Below are 21,605 nucleotides of genomic sequence, written 5' to 3' on the forward strand. Positions count from 1 at the left end.
AAACTATTAAAGTCCTATAGTCATGACATATAAAATATATATAGCATGTGTTTGAGAAGTGTAAAAGTTTCAATGACTTACTCCATTGGTGCCTTCCCTTGATTTTTACTAGATCCTTTACCTGAAAATATAATATAAAGGATGAGATCTAACGTCTTAGTACTATTGAACTTACACAAGTAAATCATATAAAACAAACAAACCGATTATGTGTGTTGTGTGTATATTTATGTATCGAAATCACAGATATATACATTCAACTTAATTTCATTTTTGATTCAATAATATACCAACATCATTTTCTAATATATCCTCCAAAAATAAGGCAATATGTATTTTCCCTTATATCACCATCACTCTTATACTGCTGACTGCTGGAGCCAAAGGCTAACACATAGTCCAATAAAAACTAATCTATTTTACTGAATTATTTCAAGCTCACCAAACACTGGAGATATATCCAGCCAAAAATATAAAGCTCAAGTTTGGACTATAGCTCTCTCTTTCTTTGCAAATAAAATAAGGAGGTGTCACATGTCCTACAGTTCCAATAAATTCCCAGCCAAAGGAAACATGAAAGAAGGGACCCTGACAAGTGTCATCTACTATGCATCTAGTGGTGGGATACCATGTAGTAATTTTATATCCATACAAATCTCCTTCTATCATTAGTCCAACAATGCTATGTCATATGCAAATAATGTTACATAAGAAGTACTTCATCAAATATATTATTGAAATAAGATAGCAATAAAATTTCTATATCAATAACTATCAATATATTTAAATATTAATCATAATTAATAGTAATAATAATTTTTAACAAATTAAAGTAATATATTAAAACATTTATTTGAAAAATCATAATATATACATATATTTCAATATGTTATAATAAAAATTAATAAATTCACAATATAATCATACAAAATTCACATGTACATGAAAAAAATTTTCATAGTTACCTACTACTCTTTACTACTTGCAAATATTCAGATAATGGTTATATAAAATTTTCAAGAGTCTACAAAATTACACATAAATATTTATTAATATATAATCAAACTATTCTAAAACTATTTTAAAATTCCAAAACTACCCTTTGAACCAAAATTATAACAAATATCTAACATATTAACTTTCACATATCCAACTATTTATAATAGATGCAATATTATTTTGAAAATAAAATTTTCATATAAGACTATTTAAATTTAATAACTTAAATAAATATATTTATTACCTAAAATATAAATATTTTATATTAAAATTCTCAGTTTATAGTTTTTTCAAGCCTTCAACAATTATTTTAAAAATATATATATTTAACCTATACAATATTCAAACCGATAAAATTTCAATATTATATTAAATACTCAAATAAATTTTTCAACTTAAATTTAATCGGTAAAAATATTTTATATTTCTTAAATTAAATTTTTCAATTAAAATTTTAATTTAAAATTCTCAAAACAAATTATTGAAAATATAAACTGATTAAAATTTCTTATAAAGTATTTTTTAAATTTCTACTATATATATTGTTAAAACTCAATACTTACTCTATACTCAAACCGTAAAATTTTCTTTAAATATTATAATGATACTAATAATATAAAGCTCTAATATATAAAAAAAATTTCATAAAGAAAATATGCTAAAAAAAGTATTTTTATATACCTAGATGATGATTTTTCAAAGCTTGCATTATCCTTCAAATGCCAACATTTCTCTGCTTTTGTCACGCTCACGCTCGCCCTTTTAGCCTTCTGCTCTCCCTTTCTCTTCTCTTTCTGCTTTCTCTTCTATATTTTATCTTCCAACTATCCCTCTCCCATTTTCTCTCCATTTCAGTGGAAAGCTGGTGTTTTTTTTTTTTTTTTTTTTACTTAATTAATTATAATAAATATTATTTTATTTATTTTTTATTTTTAGAATTTCAATTTTTTTTTTAAAAAAAGGCATGTTACATTGGTGTCATTGGCCATATCATCATCATCACTCTATCAATGGTCTTGATCTTTGTTGGCTTAGAGGTTTTAGGAGAGTTAATTATTTCCAAAAAAATACACACTAAAATATCTTCAAAATGCTAAAAGACAAATTAGAGTAAGTGAACTTTAATATCCTAAATCAGACCCCATGCATTATTTTGGAACTTTCAAATATTATAAAATGACAATATTAACCTTATTCCTAGCAACTACTTTCATATAGTTACTAACTATTCTAATTTAAACAATTGACTACTTTTATTTCATTTTATTTCAAAATTTTGATGATTATTTTTGTATAATTATTGACTACATAATAATAGTAGATAACTAAACAAAAAATAGTAACTAGATCTCCAGTAACACTTAATACATTTTTTAAATTTTGAAATAAAAGTACTCAATAGCGAAATTAGAGTAATCAATAGTTAAATAAGAGTAGTCACCAAATAAATGACCTTTATAATTTAGTATCCGCACTCTACACTTCATACATATAATGGATTACATAATATTTGTAGCCTGCACTTCTCAGTTGGCAACAGTACTGAAGAATATATAAATGGTTATCAATATGATGAAAAAATATTATTGAAAGGATAATAAAATCAGGTTATATTTAACTTAAGGAACTTACTTTAGAGAAAATCTATTTAACTTATTATTCTAGTTCTTTGAAAAAGAAATATACAGAAAGAGCCTGTCAATCTGTCTTGGATGGTAAGTGATTACGCATAGGTCCCGTTTGGTATGAAGCATTGAAAATGAGGGATTGAAATTGGGATTGTAATTGAAAAAATCATTAAAATAGTACTTATCATGAGAGATTGTTTTATTATATGGGATTAGGTAAACCCATAAAGGTAGGATGGGGAATACCATTTCTCCTATGGTATTCTCCAATCCCACATACATGACTTTGGCTAATTCCATATATCAAACAATCTCTTATACTAAACACTCTCTCTAATAGATTTTTTCAATTATAATCCCAATCTCAATCCCTCATTTTCAATGCTTCCTACAAACGTAACCATAGGGTTTGCTATAATCTGCTCCTAGTTGGCCACTGCCCACTTTGATATCCTTATCATGTTACGTAGTCAATCTTCGAATTTTTCTCCCTTGTAGGCCAATCTATCTTCAGAAAGAAGTCATTTTCCATTAAACAACCGTTTCAAGAGTTTTTAAATGTCCCGTAAAATATAATAGTATTAACAAGTCTAGTAATAGAATTATTAACTTGTTTGCTAGAAAATTATGAAAGTTGGATTTTTTTTTTCAAACTTCAGTAATACAGTTAACAACTCTTGTAAAGATATTAACAACAACTCTAATAACGATGTTTACCAAATGATTTGAGAAGTATTTTTACTTTGAGAGTTTTCTAAGTGTCTAATGAGTTAAAAAAAATTTCAACTTCTGTAATGTGATTAACAAGTAATATAATACTATTAACAAGTTTGATAACACAATTAATAACATGCTTTCAAAATATTTCTGTTAAATAAGCACAAATGAGATAAGGGCAATATCATGATCAAATTTTAAAAATTCGATCTAGTTGACTAAAATGGAATTTCTTTTATTGTCCATTTTTCCTTGTAAAAATTAGGAAAGAATAGTTTTATTATTAAAAAAAGTTCACACTAAGCATAATTTGCAACTAATAAAAAAATCTTTATGGCACAAAAAAAAAGAGTGTGTTAAGCATACTTAGGACCTGTTTGGCCAACCTTCAAAATCATGGTTTTGGAACCCAAATGGTTTGGGTTCCAAACTTTGCCAACAGGGGAAGAAATTGACAAACCATGGTTTTGGATTAAAATTATGGTTTGAGGCTCAAAACCATGGTTTCAGAAAAAGTGAATCTATTATATTTTTGGCTTAAATTGAAGAGTATGATTGTGCCTGTCAGAGTAGATTCAAACAGTAATATGACTTTAACACCCCTTAATTATTTTTTATAAACTATTTAATATTATATCTTATAAATATACATACACATATTAACTATTTATTAATTACATTATCTTATGTATTATTAATTATGTTGGTAAAAAATATATTATTAATAATTTTATTCCTTTAAATTAAAATATATCATAAAATATATCTTTTTATGTAATTATCATATCTTATTTAACTTATGCCTTTTTTAGTAATTTGTATACATAAAAGTGCTTTTGATAACAACTATCTAAATCCTCTCACTTCTCAAAATCACTTTTTCACAAAATCTATTTTTTCCAAAAACTTCTTCAAAGCTATTCTCCAAACCATGGTTTGATTTCATCCAAACATCCCCTTAATCACATAGGGCTATGAAGCAACAAAGAGAATTTCTAGACCTGGTTGGGGAGCAACAGCCGCTGCATTTAATGCAGGGCGGTTGTTTGATGGGCAGTAAAAGAAAAGAGAAAGAGTACAAATAAGAACTGCCAAATATGTAAAATTATGATTTGGGACTCTCAATTTGAAAATAACACACTAAGGACCCGATCTCACTTTTGCAAATATATGAAATCATGGTGGAATGTCTGAAATGTCCCTCAACCAAATCATGATTTGGTCTACTCTGAAGTTTTTATTTGCTAAAATGAACTTGCCATTTCCCATAGTCAATCATCATTTGGCATACCCTCAGCCAGTTATTTGGTATACTGAAGTTTCATTCACTAAAATGAACTTCTCATTTCCATAATCAACTTGTCATTTAGCTAAAGGGCATTTCAAACATTTCACCATGATTTCAATTTGCAAAAAGTGAGATCAGGTTCTTATTTGCTATTTTCCAAACTAAGGGTCCCAAATTACAATTTTACATATTCGATAGTATTCTTCTATTTGTAATTTCCCAAAAAAAGACTGAAAAATATAGAAAAAATGGAAAAGCAAAGCTTTCTCCTAAAAAGGTATTTTAGTCTTTTTACGTGATTTCATAATTCTAATTTAAATTTCAATCTTTCATATAGAAATTATGCAAATTGGAATACTTAAATTAGAATTTGATAATTTCTAAGGTTTTTAGTGATTTTTTCCGGTGTTTAAAAAAGACGAGGGGTCTAATAGGTTTCCAATACCCATTTTCAAATGGTGGGTCACGTGCCCACTATTTGTTTTGACATATTTATTTTCTTTTTTTTATTTTCCCTTTTTGGCGGTTTTATTTTTGGAAAAAATTGCATAAAAAACACTTAAATAACAAAATAATGAAATAGATACTTAAATAAAAAAAAATTATCTAGAGAGACCCATCTCGAGTAAAAATTATGAAATATTAGTTAAAATGCGAAAAGGCCTTATGTTTTTCCTTAATCCTCTGTCCACTTTGGCCAAAAAAAAAAAAAATCCTCTGTCCACGTGGCCCAACTTCATCATTCTTCACTCTATGACTCGTCTCTCTTTTCCTTTCTTATCGCGGCAAAGGCAATGACGCTAAGGAGTGAATGAAAAGGCGACGATGAGCGAAGGAGCAACGGCGAGGATGGCAACGGTGATTGTTGATGGTTCGACTTTTCCTCCCTGACTCGTCTCCCTCTCTCCTTCGATTTCTGGTTCGTTTCTGGTTTTTGGTTTTGGACACATCTAGCTTTTTTTTGCCCTCAATTTCGTTTTCTGCTTCTTGAAACAGGGTCACTTGATTATTATGGGTTTGATTTTTTTTTTTTAAAATTTAAATCTTTGTTCTAGGTTTTGACTTGAGACGTGGTTCTACCATAAAGTTTCAAAATTTCTGGCGGGGGAGGGTGTAGTGCGAGGGATATTAAGGGCGTTGCTGGTGGTGGAGAGGAGTGCTCCTCTGTTCCGATACGGGCCAACGAGGTAAAAGATGACGCTCCGAATTCAACAGGGGTAGAATTTCATCTCTTTATGAATCCAGCATTCAAAGTCTAATGAGCTTGTGTCTTCCCTTTGAGCCCAGCGATGAGTTCAATAGCTCCAAGAGTCCTTCTTCTTTGGTAACAATGCGTTCGCCTCACTGTTTGGATCGAATACTCACTATATCAATCGCAGCCAGAGGCGTGTGAATCAAGCGGTACAATTCGGTAATTTTGTTTATTTTATAATTTTATAATTTAATCAGAACCTGAGGGCTTGAGGCCAAGAATACAAAAAACCTAAATCCGAAGCTCCTGTTGGTGATCATTCATTCTGTACTATGTACCCTTCATTGGTTCTTTTTCTTTCTCCCTTTTAGACTATAGAAACATGGAAACACCTCCGTGTACGATGCACCCCATGGGATTGTTTTTCTTTTAGCTTGGATCTTCTTCCTTATTGTTATTGTTACTGTTACATTTTAGATGAATTATAACTGTTGTGATATAGTGGCTGCCAGAGCTTCTCTTCGGACTCTGAAGTTGTCAATCAAGGAGTTTTGTTATTGAAAAGAATCAATGGAGGAGTTTCTGAGAATGAGTTTGGGGCTTTTAAAGCTGAATCAAATTTGTTCCTAATAAGATTGACATTAAAGACAACTACTATGTGTTAATTTTAAAATTTAAGCAGATTTGATTGTTGACATTTTTTGGCACATGGCAATCCTAATTGTTGAAAATTATTCTTTCATTGCAGGAGGCATGGTGTTCAAGCAATTTGGAGAAGATTGAAAGACAAGAGCAAGAAATAGCAGAAGTCACGAGAAAATTAATGACTACTAATAATGGGATTTTGATGCGGGAAGTTTTTAATAATTGAAAAGGGATAGAGACTAGTTAATAAGTTTTTTGTTGAGTTGGTATAGTTTGCTGTGTTGCTGCTGTATGCCAGAATTTGCAACCAGAAGTTCGAAAAATATATGTAGCCTCTGTACTCGTTGCTTTCTGGGTACCTTGTTCTCAAATAGATTGAAACTTCATAGGATGTTTATCTGGCCATGTTTAATTCTTTATCATATGAAATATTTTAATCTGTAATATTTTAGTTTCAAGTTAAATTAACATGATAAAAATGTTATTGTTATTTGCTAGTAGATTCTTAATAATCCTCATAGAAATGTTATTATGCTTATAAAGTTACAATTAAAAATTGTTATTTGTTAATAAATTGTTAATTCGTATACAAAACTTGTTAATAAGTTGCGGTTGAAAGTTGTTATTTGGCATACTATGTGTGTCAATGATTAATGAAAAGTGGATATCATGTCATTTGCAAGTAAAACTTAATATAAAATACTTTTTAAAGCTTGCTATTTTTCTTACTATATTTGTAATTTTTTATTTAAATGTGAAAAAAAATGTCATTTTAACTAAAAACTTAATATGAAATGCTTTTCAGAACTTGTAATTTTCTTTATTATACTTGTAATTTTTTATCAAAATGTGGAAAAGATATCATTTTAGCACAAAAGCTTAACCATTCAAATTTTAAATTTTAATCTGTTGTTAGTTATAGCGCCATAGCGGATTAATCTCAGAAAACGACTTAAAGGGGAAAAAATTATAGCTTTGACTGGATTTAGAAACTTAATCTAATGCACCTATGATTTTGTAGAACTACAACATGAGTCTTATATGTTCATAACTTAAAAAAGGCAAGGAAGAAAATGTCGCACTGTCCTACTTAGCGAATCCCAAATTCCATTTGACAACATACCTGTATATCTCAATAAGAAACCCCTGTTTTTTAAGTTATTGCAAAATTTTTACCTACAAGGATTTTCAAACTGTTCACGTCTACTATCATTGCTTTTTGCTCATAATCTTCTTGTCCCTCCAGCCAATACTTCTACTCTGATGTAGGAACCTCCATTTCAGATGTGCCTACCAAAGGTATACCACCAAGTTCAAGTGACGATGGTGCAGCACTTCCTTCTAATCCCAGCACAAGTATCTTCTCAATAATCCAGCCGTTGTCCAAAGCAAACTTTCTCTCTTGGACTTGTGACCAAATCTTCACACTTCCTTGTTTCAAATTAGCATAGAAATCAAATGAACAAGCTGTGAGAAAAAGAAAGGGAAGAGTTGAATTCGTTGGCTCTACGGAGGAGAGAAAGAGATGGAAGAAAGAGAAAAAGTGAGGGATTTTTGTCTAACTTAATTTTGGTCCGTTTGATTAGCGATTGGAAAAGTAGGTTATTGTCAATTTGACTTATAAAAAAAATGAAGTTGGGTAAAAGCTAAATTGGATAAACTGAATTGTGTTTGGATTGTAGTTCAGAAAAGTTAGTTTGTAAAAATAAGATTGGTAAAGAGTTGTTTAGATTATGGTTGAGTAAAAATAAGTTTGGTTATAAAATGATCAAAATGAATATGAGTTTTAATAAATAACTAGTACAATACCCGTGCAATGCACGGGTGTGAATTAGTATTTCTTCGTATGGCATAAAAAGTTCAATCACTATATAGTGATTAGTTAAATTAGTTAAATTGATAGATATGCCTGTGTCACCAAAAAAGAAAATTCATATATATGCTCAAGAGATAAGATTATAAAAAGTTTCTTTGTAAGTAATATCAAAAGTTTTTTTTTTGTGACATTTCTATCATTTAAGATCATTATTTTCAAAATATTCAAAGCATCATTGCTCTTAAATATTCTATAGGTACTCCTATAACATGTTTTACTAATATAATCACAATTAACTATGTTATTACAAAGACCAATTGACTTCACTTATAATATTGTTATATATAAACAATAGGGGTGTTCATGGGACGGGACGGAACAGGGATTTTGTCCCGTGTCCCGTCCCGTCCCGGTCCAGTCCCGGTCCCGTCGGTACCGGGACGGGACCGGGACGTCCCGCTTCCCCTTTTTTAAAAAAAAAAAACCATAATTTTTTATATGAATTTTTTTATGTTATAATACTTATTTTTTATTGGGCTTTTAAAGATAAAATATTATAAAAAAATATTATGTAGAAAGCTTAATTATATAGCATAAAAAAGGTGTAAAAAAAACACTATATAATGACTTTATGTTATTATTTTATGATTAGATTGAGCTAGAAATACTACAACTTAAGAGTACATCTAATAATAATTATTAATAAATAATTTTTAAAGAAAAAAAAATTCCGGGACGGAACGGGACGGGACGACCCCGTCCCGCGTCCCGTCCCGTCCCGGTTACTATCCCGTCCCGTCCCGTTTTTGTCCCGTCCCGAAATTTTTTTTGTCCCGTCCCGAATTCACCGGGACCGGGACGAAACGACCGAGACGGGACAAATTGAACACCGCTAATAAATATGATTGAAGCATTCAATTTTGGTGGAAGGCCAAGTACCCACTTATACATATAAATAGTTATTTAATTTTTAGATTTTCTCTTAATTTGAAATTTAAAATACACCCGTATAATTTAATTTGACAACTACCATCAACAATGTAAATTAGAAATCATTATTGGATGGGACCTGTGTTCATTTTTTTCTTAGTTATTGCTTCTTGTTCTAAATATAAGATCCTACATGTATATTTAAAAAAAAATGAGATCATACAATATAGTTATTTGATTTTTGGCTTATTCTTAATTTAAAATTTAAATTATTTATTCAAGATTTTTATTCTGAATCTAAAAGGTAAAATAAATATTAAATATTTTGGTTGTAAATATCACAATGAACTCTAAGCATTAAAAATTTGAAGAAACAACATTGCATGCAAGTCTCTTTAAATTCTATTAACTTATTTTTCTCTCTCTAACTATGAATAAATATATTTTATGATGAAAATAATGATTTAAAATCAGAAAACTTAAGTTAAAAGCATTCATTCTCATATCACAGTTAACGTTGTTTCTTGGACCTTGTGTTTGCTCTCATCTCAATATTAGTTGAATCACGACCTTAACCACAAAGCATAAATATCAGATATGGGTTACATAAATATGATAATAAATTAAATATAAATAAAAAATCTTTATAATTTTTATTTATTTCTAAAACCAACCATGTTAAACAATTTTTTTTATGGCCAAAAAAAATAATCTGCACACATAGATAATTATAATTCTAAATTATTGTATCTGTTTTATTCAAAATTAAAAATTTTAATATATAAATATTAAACAACTAAACACTTCCTAATTAGGTATCACCAGTATCTATTTTATCTTATTAGTTAAATTATAATAATTTAAAATGGAATCTAAACTCACTTCCATGCAACATTAATACTAAATAATACTAAGAAATTAATGCAAAATTGAAAATATGTACTCCACATCATGGCCAGTATAATCAAATTTGAAATCCCACATAATCTCCATATTCTTAAATTGAAATCGAAATTGCATAACCACCCGAAACTACTTGTATAAATAAATAATTACTTCCATCCGATATATGTGCCATGATTTGTGATGATAGGGAGGGATTATAATTAGAAACTCATATATGGAATATAAGGTGACTTGTGTGTATGGATGTGTCACGAATTTTTTTTTGTAAGAAATAGAAAAATAATGCACTACTCAACATTTTAGAGCCATGTTTTTCAATCATGGCAAGTGAGCTAGTTAATGGGCATACAAGTAAGCCAACATGGCGTGATATCCCTTACAGATAGCACCCTATATATACAAAGTCTATAAAAGAATCACAAGGGATGGAATCTCAATTCTCATATAGTTACTTCTACTCACACATAACAATAGGCAATGGATAACGTGATGGACCTACCTCTCAGTATAGATTCAAACTGCCTCACCAGACCCATATGCATCTCTGTTATTCGAGTATTCAATGATGCTTAATATGCACGAGGGTAAAATCAAAACCCTCAACTTTATTCTAATGGACAGGGAGGTATGGCTTTGCTTATTTATGTTCGCATCCATACTTTTATAATCTTGTAATACTTATGATGTCTATATTTCACAGTTAACAAAATCCAGGCTGTAGTCACTGAGAAAGATATGCTAAACAAATTCCGGATGATTGTTAGAGAGGGAGAATGCTACTACTTCAAGGGATTCAACGCAATTAGCAGTTACTACTATAATCATTTTATGCCTTGTGATCACCCTTGTGTTATCACATTTCACAGATTGACCCAAGTCATCCTATATGAAGGAAGTGATATCCCACGGAACGTATATGACACCTTGCCTCTTTATAAGATAGTCAAAGAACCATCCAATATATCTTAAGAGGTAACTGTAAAATTTTCACCAATTTATTTTGTTTGTAATCAACAATATCTCATGGACTATAAGATAGTTAGCAATCGATGCAAAATGTAGATGTTGTTGGGTTGATTAACGACTATGGATGATTTAAGCTTTATGAGAGGGGGAATACGTTCAAGACAGCTTTGAAGATAAATCTCTTAGATCTCAGGTAGGAAATCCCAGCCCACTTTACCTTGTTTATCATGCTATCATATTTAAATAAATTGCATTATTTATATCTCATCTTGAAATAGATTTCTTTTTATTTTTATGTAAGAAATTAATGAAGAATTTGTCTAAAGCATATCATATATAGCAAATATTTCATATTTTAAGACCATTCATTTGAATCCAAGGGTTAGCACAAGCCTAAAAACCAATAAATATAAGATTCCTTCAATAATATATCCTGCCCATCATTCAGAGTTTAAGCACTACATATCCCTTCTAAGGACCCTACCAAAATTAAGTACATATTCAAGTAGCTACAAGCATGATAGAGTTTCCATAAATCAATCAAAAAGGTGTGCTGCAGAAGTAGTTTATTATATAAAATCTCAAGTAAAATAACAATTGACTAAATAAGATAAATAATGGTAGTATCATTACTCAAATTAAGCACATACATTTTCCACAAGCTCCAATGCTAGATCCTTGGCTGGTTCATCTAGAAAATACATTGAACCAATCAAATTGCTATGAACACCTTCTAGGACAATTTGAACCTGCATATGATCACATAGAATTTAGAAAATTGGCAGAAGTTCACAAAGAATTGTAATCTTATAGAAGCAGGCTACTCACAATTCAGAAAAATGGTCCTTTGTGATCTTCAACAGAAGGTGAAAGAGATCGATATTTAGCAGGAGGTACATTGACTATATCAGTAGTCACTAAATCCATTTGGCTGGAAATGTATTAAGAGGGACTTGTGCATCGCAAGATTTGATGTGAAAATTAGGTATCTCTATAGCATTTTTCTAACTAAAGCTGCAAATACAAATGTAATTAGCATTGATAAAGCGTAGGATAATTAAAACCAAATAGTTGTTATCATTTTACATTATGTTCCTTTGTTGAATTGTGCTCAAAACCTTATATATTGTACCTACAAATTACATAAAAGAAAGAAAATATGCTATACATTAGCAACATGTTTAAGTGGCCTATCCTTGCATAGAGAGAAAGTCAAACCTGGCCATCTACTCCAGTAAATTCAGTATCCATAGCATCATGAGTGGTGCCTCTGATGGGGCTGCCTATTGTTCATTCCTCACCAATTAGTACATTCAAAATACTACTTTTGTACAATTGATATCGTGCGAACATAATTTTCTTCATGAAGATTCTCTAATTCCAATAGATAGCACTGATGATAAATAATCAATTAAAAATAACCCCTTAAATGGATGTATAGTGCCTACTTTTGGGCATAATAAACTTGATCCATCTTGCATCTAAACATATGCCTAAACTATTGATATCATGTTCTACTCACCAGCTCCACCTATCACTAATTTTTTTTCCAATGTTAATAACATAACAACAATAAAGATATACTCACCTTGATGCACCCTTCCTCTTTGAATTTATAATTCCTAGAAACCTTTAGTTCAAATCCATTAAGGCTAGCTTAGAAGGCATGGGAGGGATCTAGGTAATGGTATGGGGTCAAATTTTTTATATGTAAAAAGAAATTTGGACTTGTTTAGATGAAATATCTCTATTAAATTGAATAGCCTAAATATTAATATCTATATATATAATTTTCATATTTTTATCTTCAAAAAAATTATGACATAAAGTAAAAATAATTTTTCACAATAACGTTTAAAGAGTGATACATAAATATTAAAAAAAAAAAAGGATAAAGAATAGTGTTATCTAAACAAATCAAATTTACTATAGTACCAACAATGGCAATGTGTTCTGAGAATCCAATTTGTTTTTATTAGTACCTCTCTATCATTTGTTGGTATTGTTCAGTATGCTAAGAAGTAATTGATGGAAGGAAAATAAAGAGAGAGAGTTTGGGCTCTCTGAACTTTGAATGCATCTCATAATTTATATATGCCTACATAAATAGCTACATATCTTTGTGACTTTGAAAATATATATAACAATTCACAACTGGATTCTGTGTTTGAGCTCTTATTTAAACCATTTTAGTAAGATGAATGGGTATGCTGAAGTGAGAGTAAAAAGGTGCCTTTTTGTTTTGTCAAAGAATAAATTAAAGCTGCTTGATCTCCAAGTGTTTGCACTTTTTTCTCTATAAATAAAAATACTAATTCAAATAAAAACAAGTCAAAATCGCAATGGGGCCAAACAGGGCATCAAATGTCCTCAAAATATATTAATATGTTTTTAGTTTGCAAGGGGTTCTTAAAAGCCTGGAAAGTTTAAAGCTTCTACGGAAGTTCTATTATAATCCTACAAAGATAACCCCCAAGATATTCTGTCCAACTTTTGTTCTCAAAAGCTTTATATTTCTTTTAATTCCACTTGAATTAATCTTTAAAAATGGAATTTGTTTTCAAGGGGTTATTTTGATATTCAAGTCCTCTTTATAGACGACTAAATGAAATTAGCCTAAAAAATTTACCTTAAGATAGATGTTTATTGTTGGGTAGAGATCATCATGCTATAACCTTGCAATACCTTGAGGAGCTTCAACAAGGGCCACAAATTTTGATATTGGCAAATTATTATCCCTTGCAACCACCTGAAGATATGATTTAATGAGCTTCTTAACACGTGTAATTGATCTTAAGAAGTGGTTGTTATCTGCAGGATTAGGAGACATTCTTTTCCAGAGCTTCAAGTAACTTCCCAACACTGCTAAAGCCAACTCCATTGATGATGCTGAAGCATAAGGCAAGTCACCCATAGTTGCTTCATCAAATTACAAGCTTGCCCATCTAATCAGTTCTGTCTAGGTGACATGGGAGACCCCGAAATGGTTGAAAATCCGGAGGAGTCTAAGCAAGAAATCAACTGAAACTGACCTTTTATCTATAGGAATCATGGTCATAATAGTTTCAAGAAAATACCGTGCCAATGTTCTTGAACTCTAAAGATTGAATACCTCACACGACATGAGCACACACCTTTGCAAACTGCCATCAATATCATCCCTTCCTCAACTGAATATAAAATGCATAAACTTGAGAATCTATCTCTGGCCTCACAAGAACTTGGGGGTAACTTCTCTAAACTGTCTTCACACAATCACTTCAAATGAAACCAAAACTCCCCCATACTTGAGCCCACAAACGCATGAAATTGCCCACAATCGTAGACATGAAACCCTCTCACTGGAGCGATCAACGTGGCACACTTAGAAACATGGCACTGATATTTATTTTAGACATCTACTGGTTTTTATGAAATACTAATTTTGATTTTAATTTTAATTTAAAATATTTATTAAATATAAATTAAAATATGAAATATTAATTTGAAATCTGAAAGACTAACCATCCTCAAAAAATTCCACCCAAAAAAATAACAACGCGAGCACATAAGACTATTCAATTATTTTTTTTCTTTGATTTTATAAATATATTTGTAAATTCATAGTTTTTAATCCATATATTTTAATTTTAGTTTTATGAAATATTAATTTTAATTCAATATTTGAAATATTATTAAATATAATTTAAAATAATATTAATTTGAACCCAAAGAGTAACCAATTGTCGCTTTTTAATGAAATATTAGTTTTAATTCAAAATTTAAAATATTAATTAAATTAATTTAAAACATAAAATATTAATTTGAAATCAGAAAACTGCCCATAACACAGAAATAAGGGACAATGTGGATAATTTTTTAATTTAACAGCTATCATATATTTACTAAACAAAAAATATTACTTCACTTAATTGTAATAAAAAAACTGTCCATGTTCACCGTTAAAATGGATAATTTTTTAATTTAACAGCCATCATATATTCAAAGGACTGTCTGTCACATCCAGTATTATAATAATTGGAGACAAGAAATATTCTCAAATTATTGAGGATTAAAAGTAATAAGGAAAAGTCAAAGAATTCTGATAGAAAATAATTACAGAGACTAAGTTACTGTAATTATAAAAAAGAAGTTAAACTCAGAGCCTAAAGTATACCGATAAAGCAAGATTGGTGTCTTGCAAATCCAAGGGATCCTATTGAGCCATGTGTCAAGCTCTTGAAGGAGAAGATTTGAATTAGCCAAGTGTCATTCCATGAATGGAGAAGATTTTGACTTTAGTAAATAATTTCATTTGGAATTATGTTAATTAAGAGAGAGGAATCAAGACTTAGTAGGGTAATGACACTTGGACTATCATTAAAGAAGGTGGTTGGGATATTTTGAAGCCTTAATCAAGCTCTTCTCTCCCCATTTTCAGATGTTCATTTCGTGCAAGGGAGAAAAATAGAGAAAAAGAGAGAGTTTGAGAGGAAACAAGGAGAAAGGGAGCACTTTTGATCATCCTAGCAATGTTTCAAGGTTAGATCTTGGTCCTAGAAGTGTTCTTGCTTTGGTTTCTTTCATTTTTATGGTTTAAAATCTGTCTCTTCCCTCTCTTAATGTGGACCAAACTGATTAATAAAAAGGGGAAAGAAGTTTTGATCATAACATTTGCTAAGACACAACAACACAAGCTAGATCCTAGTGTTGGCAAGTGAGTTGAAGTGATTTTAAAGCATTTTTCATGGTTGTTGTTGTGAGAGTTATTTTCGGCCAAGTGAAGAACTGGACCCTAGGATGAGCTTTTCATTGTTTTAAGGCTTCCATGATGCTTAAAATGAGGAATGGTGTAGGGTAGACTAAAAGAAACAAGTGTTGGAAGCCTAAAAGCAAAGCTGAAAATTTTGGGTCAAAACCTCTAGTGGTTTGGTCGGTTTGTGGCTGGAAGAATCAGTTTTATTTTCACAAATCTAAGCCTATTTTTGGAATCTACATGAAAATCCATGTAGGAACAAGTCAAGGAGTGATTTTTAGGGTTAAAGAGAACCAAATCTAAAACTAGTGAACAAAGGAGGGAACTTTATGGTTCAAGAATCATTTTGATGTATGTTCTTGCTTTTTCATGGTTGGATAATGATTCTTGCTGCCATTTTTGTTGAATCACATGGTTAGAGTTTGATATTTGCCAAGGGAAAGAGGAGAAGGAAGAAAGGCTAAGACTTTTGAAGCAAGGCAGTAAGTTAAACCTAGCTACTACCACTAACTAGCATTGTTGATTATTGTATGGTTAATTGCTATTATTGTGATTGAGCTCTCTTGATTGTTATGTGGCTGCTCTTTATAGTATCTTGCTTTGGCCTTTGCATGATTGAGTTTGTCAAATGATAAGCATGTTAGTTCATCCATAGTAGCTAATGTGATCATGCATAATAATGATGCTTGCTTGGTGATATAGTTGGTTAATTTACTACTGGGATTTCCAAAAATCTCATCCCCCAAGAATCATGTAACATTTTAGGGCCTGAATCTTCAAAAGGGAAGCTGCAGATTGAAGGTTGATTTGTGGAGTTTAGCCACAAAATTCGTGAGCTTATTTTGGTTACGTAAATATTAAACTAACAGTGCTGGAAGCACACTGACCCTGACCGGTTCACGCGACTTTTTGATTATGTTCCCAAATGGGTTAAATCGTGAAATTTGGCATGATGAAAGATGATATCCTGAGCTTCAAATTGATAGCTAATACGTTAAAAATGGCCCAGTATACAATTTATAATGATTTTTCAAAGTTAATAGTCAGAATCTGGACATCAGGGTTTTGGCAAATGGACAGTGTTGTTTTCTTAAAAACCTGACGCTTTCTCATAAATAATTGGACAATGAGATTATTTTTCCTTGAAATAGGACTTAAAGAGCTTTAAGTAGAATTTTGAATCACCCCAATTGGATTTTTGTAGAATAAGTTATGAATTTTTGAAGTTGGGCCAGAAAAACTGGATTTTTACCCGATGAACAGTAAAAATCCGAAAATTAGCGTTTTTATGGTAAAAAGTGAGCCCAAGACCATCCAATGTGGTCAAAAATGATTTTGAAAAGGAACCTAAGTCAATATTATAGTAAGGTGTGACACTGTCCACCTTAAAAATTACTTAAGATCAGGAAATTAAAAATAAATTTGCAACATGATATCTGAATTTTTTGAATATAAAAATTTATTCTGTTTATTTTTGAAGAAAGCCCATCACGTGGCATGATAGAAGCATGATTTGGTCAAAAAACTGTTCACGTTCACCTCTAAAAGGATCATGCTTTAATTTATTAGCTAGTATATATTTAGAAAACTGCCCACATTCAAAATTACTTGTGATTAGAAATTAAAAATAACTTTGAAAGATGTGATCTTAATTTTTTTGCTATCATACATAAATAGTTCTATAAATTGAATTCAATTTTGAAATTATTTATAATGAAACTGTCTACCCACGTTCCATGGTGCATGATCTTAAACGGGGGGCAACCAAGATATGCAGTAATCAAATAATTATTAAATGATTTATCAAATATTAAAAGAGATGACCCTTTATTTCAAAATGATTAAAAAATTAATACATTTACCTCCCTCTTCATTTTGCCATTCGTCGCACTTCTAGATGGCCTTGTGAAGACCCCTCCCTTGTAATAGTGTTCCCCATAATGTATACTCTAGTTTTTCCTTCTTGTCAAAATGAAAGAAACAAAAAGAAAAAATTTCACTCTAAACCTAAGTTTTTAATCACCGACTTGGTTAAATTGGGAGAAACAGACTCAGAGTAAGAGCATACCTTTCATCCAGTAACTATACATCAAGCCTGAACTGTGTGTGTCCATTGACATTGCATTCTTCTTTTTCTCCTACTCCAGTTAGTAACCCCATGCTATCTACAAGAGAAAATATAGAGTTAGCTCACCACAAATAATTTTAACATAATAATCACATATCCAACACTTATATAATAGCCTACCAATTAGATATCGATCATCGAACTGATCAAATAATATTTCAGAGAATGAATGGAATGCAAAACCAAAGTTGTTTATTTTGCCATCATCCGCGCATGGTTGAACAGAAATAGAAAAAAATAAAGTTTGCTCGGTAGGGATGATCAGATAAAAATATGACACCACATACGTTTTTCCCTCTTCAAAATTCTTGTGATGTCGTGGAAGGAAGACAGTCTTAACTGTAGCATGGATGTTGTCACCCTGTAAGAAAATAACTCGTAGGACACAAGAAGTAAAATGCCTAAACTAATCAATAAAACACTTACATCCTCATTCCTGAGAATCATTTCTATGGATGATATCTGTTCATGAGAGTAGCGTTTGGGCATAGTCCATAATCGAACCACACGAATTTTGATTCTCCAATTTTTCCTGTATGGGTTAATAGCACGAATTGAATTGAATGTAGAAGCCATGTGAACACTTGGAGAAAACGGACGGTGTAGTAACAACAGGAGTAATTTACTAACAGGAATAAATCTATAGGCTCCTACTCTTTATATAAGGAAAAATTCATCTGCGGTTACAATAAGAAAATGAACATTACGGGCGATGCACTTGTGTTATATAGCAACAGTTGACACCCATAATACATAACAGTTATAGAGAATAGAATATGTCATAGTTGTGCGTATAGTGGGCAGCGGATTTTTAGATAGTGGGGCGCAAAACAAAAATATAACTAAGCTAAAGAATGGGTAATAAATCCAGTGATATTTTTTTAACATATACCAGCATACCTTTCTTACATATCCTGAGTTAATATATATATACATAGAAAGTTTGAAGTATAAAACACTATTACCTATAAGGATTTTTTATTGTCATATCTATGTATAAGGGAATAAATTAATATCTTAATAACCTGTTTTATTTTTGTCATTTAAAAATAATATGAACTCCGAACCCCTTCATCAGCGATTAGGTTGGAGAGTGAATATTGCCCATTATGAAAAAACTGTCCATGGCTTTTCATAATGAAAACATGGGCAACCGTTGGAAGCACTCACGCTAAAGCGGGACCATCAGAGACACGATTACAAGCTCCCCCACTTACCACCTTCAAGCCCATTATAATATGTATTGATTGAAATTCGTGGCATATATATCGGACATAAGGGTGGAAACAGGCCAGGCCAAGTCAGGTTTTACTCTTAACAAGCCAAGTCTGTTTTGTAGCCTATAGGCCTGAGCCTGACCTGTGGCCTGTTATAGGCTTATCTTTCAACCTGAGCCTAACCTGTATAAAGGCCTGGGACAAAACTAGTTCTAATTGTATAAATCTTAACCTGTATAAAGACCTGTATAAATCTTAATTACAATTTACAAGGATATTATTGAAAGCTAGTTCTAATTGTATGTTAAAATTTGGGACAAAACTATATTTAAGTGCAAAAAAAATAAGACAAATAAATAAAGAGAAAAAACTATTAATTTTATAATGAATAAAGAGAGTATCATAATTTAATTAGTATAATACATGAGTTAATTAATCTATCATTCTTGGAACAAAAATTTTCTTTCCTATTTTCTTTATATTTTTAAGATTTAAAGATCATATTATTTATTGATATTATTATTTTAAATTATATTTTTATCTTTACTTGTCAACTAAACTTCAAAATCTAAGGAAGAATTAAGCTATTAACTATATATTAAAATTAAAAAATAAATTAAAAGAGCATATCAACAATACCATTAACTATTTTTTTATATTTTATAATTATAAATTTCTAACAGGCCCAGGCCGGACTAACAAGCTTAACAGGCCTTTTAGATAGCCTAAACCTGGCCTATTAACTTAAACAGGCATGAGCCTGTCTCTTTTGGAAAACAGGCCAGGCCAGGCCGTAGGCCCCTGGGCCCTGACAGGCTACCTGGCCTGTTTCCACCCCTAATCGGACATAAAAATATCAACGGCCTCTAAAACATCAATCAAGGATCCACGTGAAGTACAATCTAAACAATATTGAAACAAAATAAAGAAATTTTTTTTTGAATTTTGAAATTCTTCATATGAGATAAATAGTAGGATAATAATCAACATTTTATTTTTTTGTATGTATATCCGTTGTTATTCTCCAAAACAAAGTTTTCAATTAGATATTTATTTCAATCAGGACAAATAAATTTAATGATTAATTAGTTCAAAATTAATATAATTATCCTTGGTAAAAAATAACAGCAGTGACGTATTTTCAGGGTAAAAAAAATGCTAAATCAAATTCTTTAAGTTACCAACAGCCACAATTTTCAGAAAAACCTAGCTAAATCAAAATACTTAGAAACAAAATGCTGGGTAACTAAAATCTGCAGTTAACAACAAATTAATATTGACTGATTTATTACCCTGCAAAAGAGAGGACTAATTATTTAAAAAAAAAAATAAAAAAAATTAAGGTATTTATCTCCCTACTTGTTGTGCCACTTGTCACACTTCTAGATGGTCTTACAGAGACCCCTCCCTTATAATAGTAATAGATAAAACATGATTAAAAAAATGATTTCACATAATACAATGAAATTAAATAATTTAATATGAAGAAGTCAAATTTAATGAGTGAATTAAATTTTAAAACTTTAGAGAAATCATAAGAAATATTTTAAATATAAAATGAAACATGATAAAAAATAAATTGACATAATACAATGAATTTAAATTAATTTAATATTAAAAAATAAAATTTATTGAGTGGATTGTGATTGAATAAAAATAAGTTTGTTTGTAAAATTACCAAAATGGTTATAAGTTTTAATAAATAATGAAACATAATTAAAAAAATAAATTTACATAATACAATGAGTTTAAATTAATTTAATATGAAGAAGTGAAATTTAATGAGTGAATTAAATTTTAAAACATTAGAGGAATCATAAAAAATTATTGTAAATATAAAGTGAAATATGCATAATTCACATTTATAAATAAATCTGACAAATAAAAATTAAAAAATTATGATAAGAGCCAATTAAGTTAAAATTAACTAAAATCTTAAATTAGAAATAAAAATACCAACGCCCAACAGTCTCAAATTACAATTCAAGATTTTGGCCTAGAAAAAAAAGATTCAAGATAGAAAAATGGAAGATACCAGGACGAAGAAAGCAAGAAGAATAGCAGAAGCCTCGCACTGGCAGCCTTTTCCTGACAGGGTTCGTAAGCTACTTATCCCAAAAAACTCCCCCTCATTAGCTTAAATTTAACCGTGCATTTTTACTCTTTCCAGCCCTCAAGCTTGGTGGCTCACAAGTGGTGCCAAAAACAGAAACAAATTTTTGAATCGGGCTTCTCTTCGAAATAAACTGCGTATGACATATCAAAGCTATTCCAAACAAGCACTTTATAATTTGACATATTTATAACCAAACAGTTAATTTTATTTAGTTGTGCATTTAGCTTGAATTTTTTTGGTAATTTTCTAATAAAAAAGAGGAGGGGTCTGGTAGGTTTACCGTACCCATTTTCCAAACAGTGGGTCACGTGCCCACTATTTA

At 30.4% G+C, this 21,605-nt stretch overlaps 1 long non-coding RNA gene across 2 annotated transcripts; it reads left to right on the forward strand.

Moving 5' to 3' along the window:
* The first annotated feature begins 5,399 nt into the window (after window positions 1–5,399).
* On the forward strand, window positions 5,400–6,978 carry LOC114758302 (uncharacterized). 2 transcript variants are annotated; one of them, XR_003741776.1, is made up of 4 exons: window positions 5,400–5,503; window positions 5,629–5,819; window positions 5,920–6,043; window positions 6,573–6,978. It is a non-coding gene; the product is annotated as an uncharacterized LOC114758302 (long non-coding RNA). The 2 variants fall into 2 exon arrangements; XR_003741775.1 differs by having other exon boundaries at window positions 5,403–5,819.
* The last annotated feature ends 14,627 nt before the right edge of the window (window positions 6,979–21,605 follow it).

Source organism: Neltuma alba, unplaced genomic scaffold (assembly GCF_004799145.2).
Source record: "Neltuma alba isolate B1F8T4 unplaced genomic scaffold, ASM479914v2 tig00010684_pilon, whole genome shotgun sequence".
Classification (NCBI taxonomy): domain Eukaryota; kingdom Viridiplantae; phylum Streptophyta; class Magnoliopsida; order Fabales; family Fabaceae; genus Neltuma; species Neltuma alba.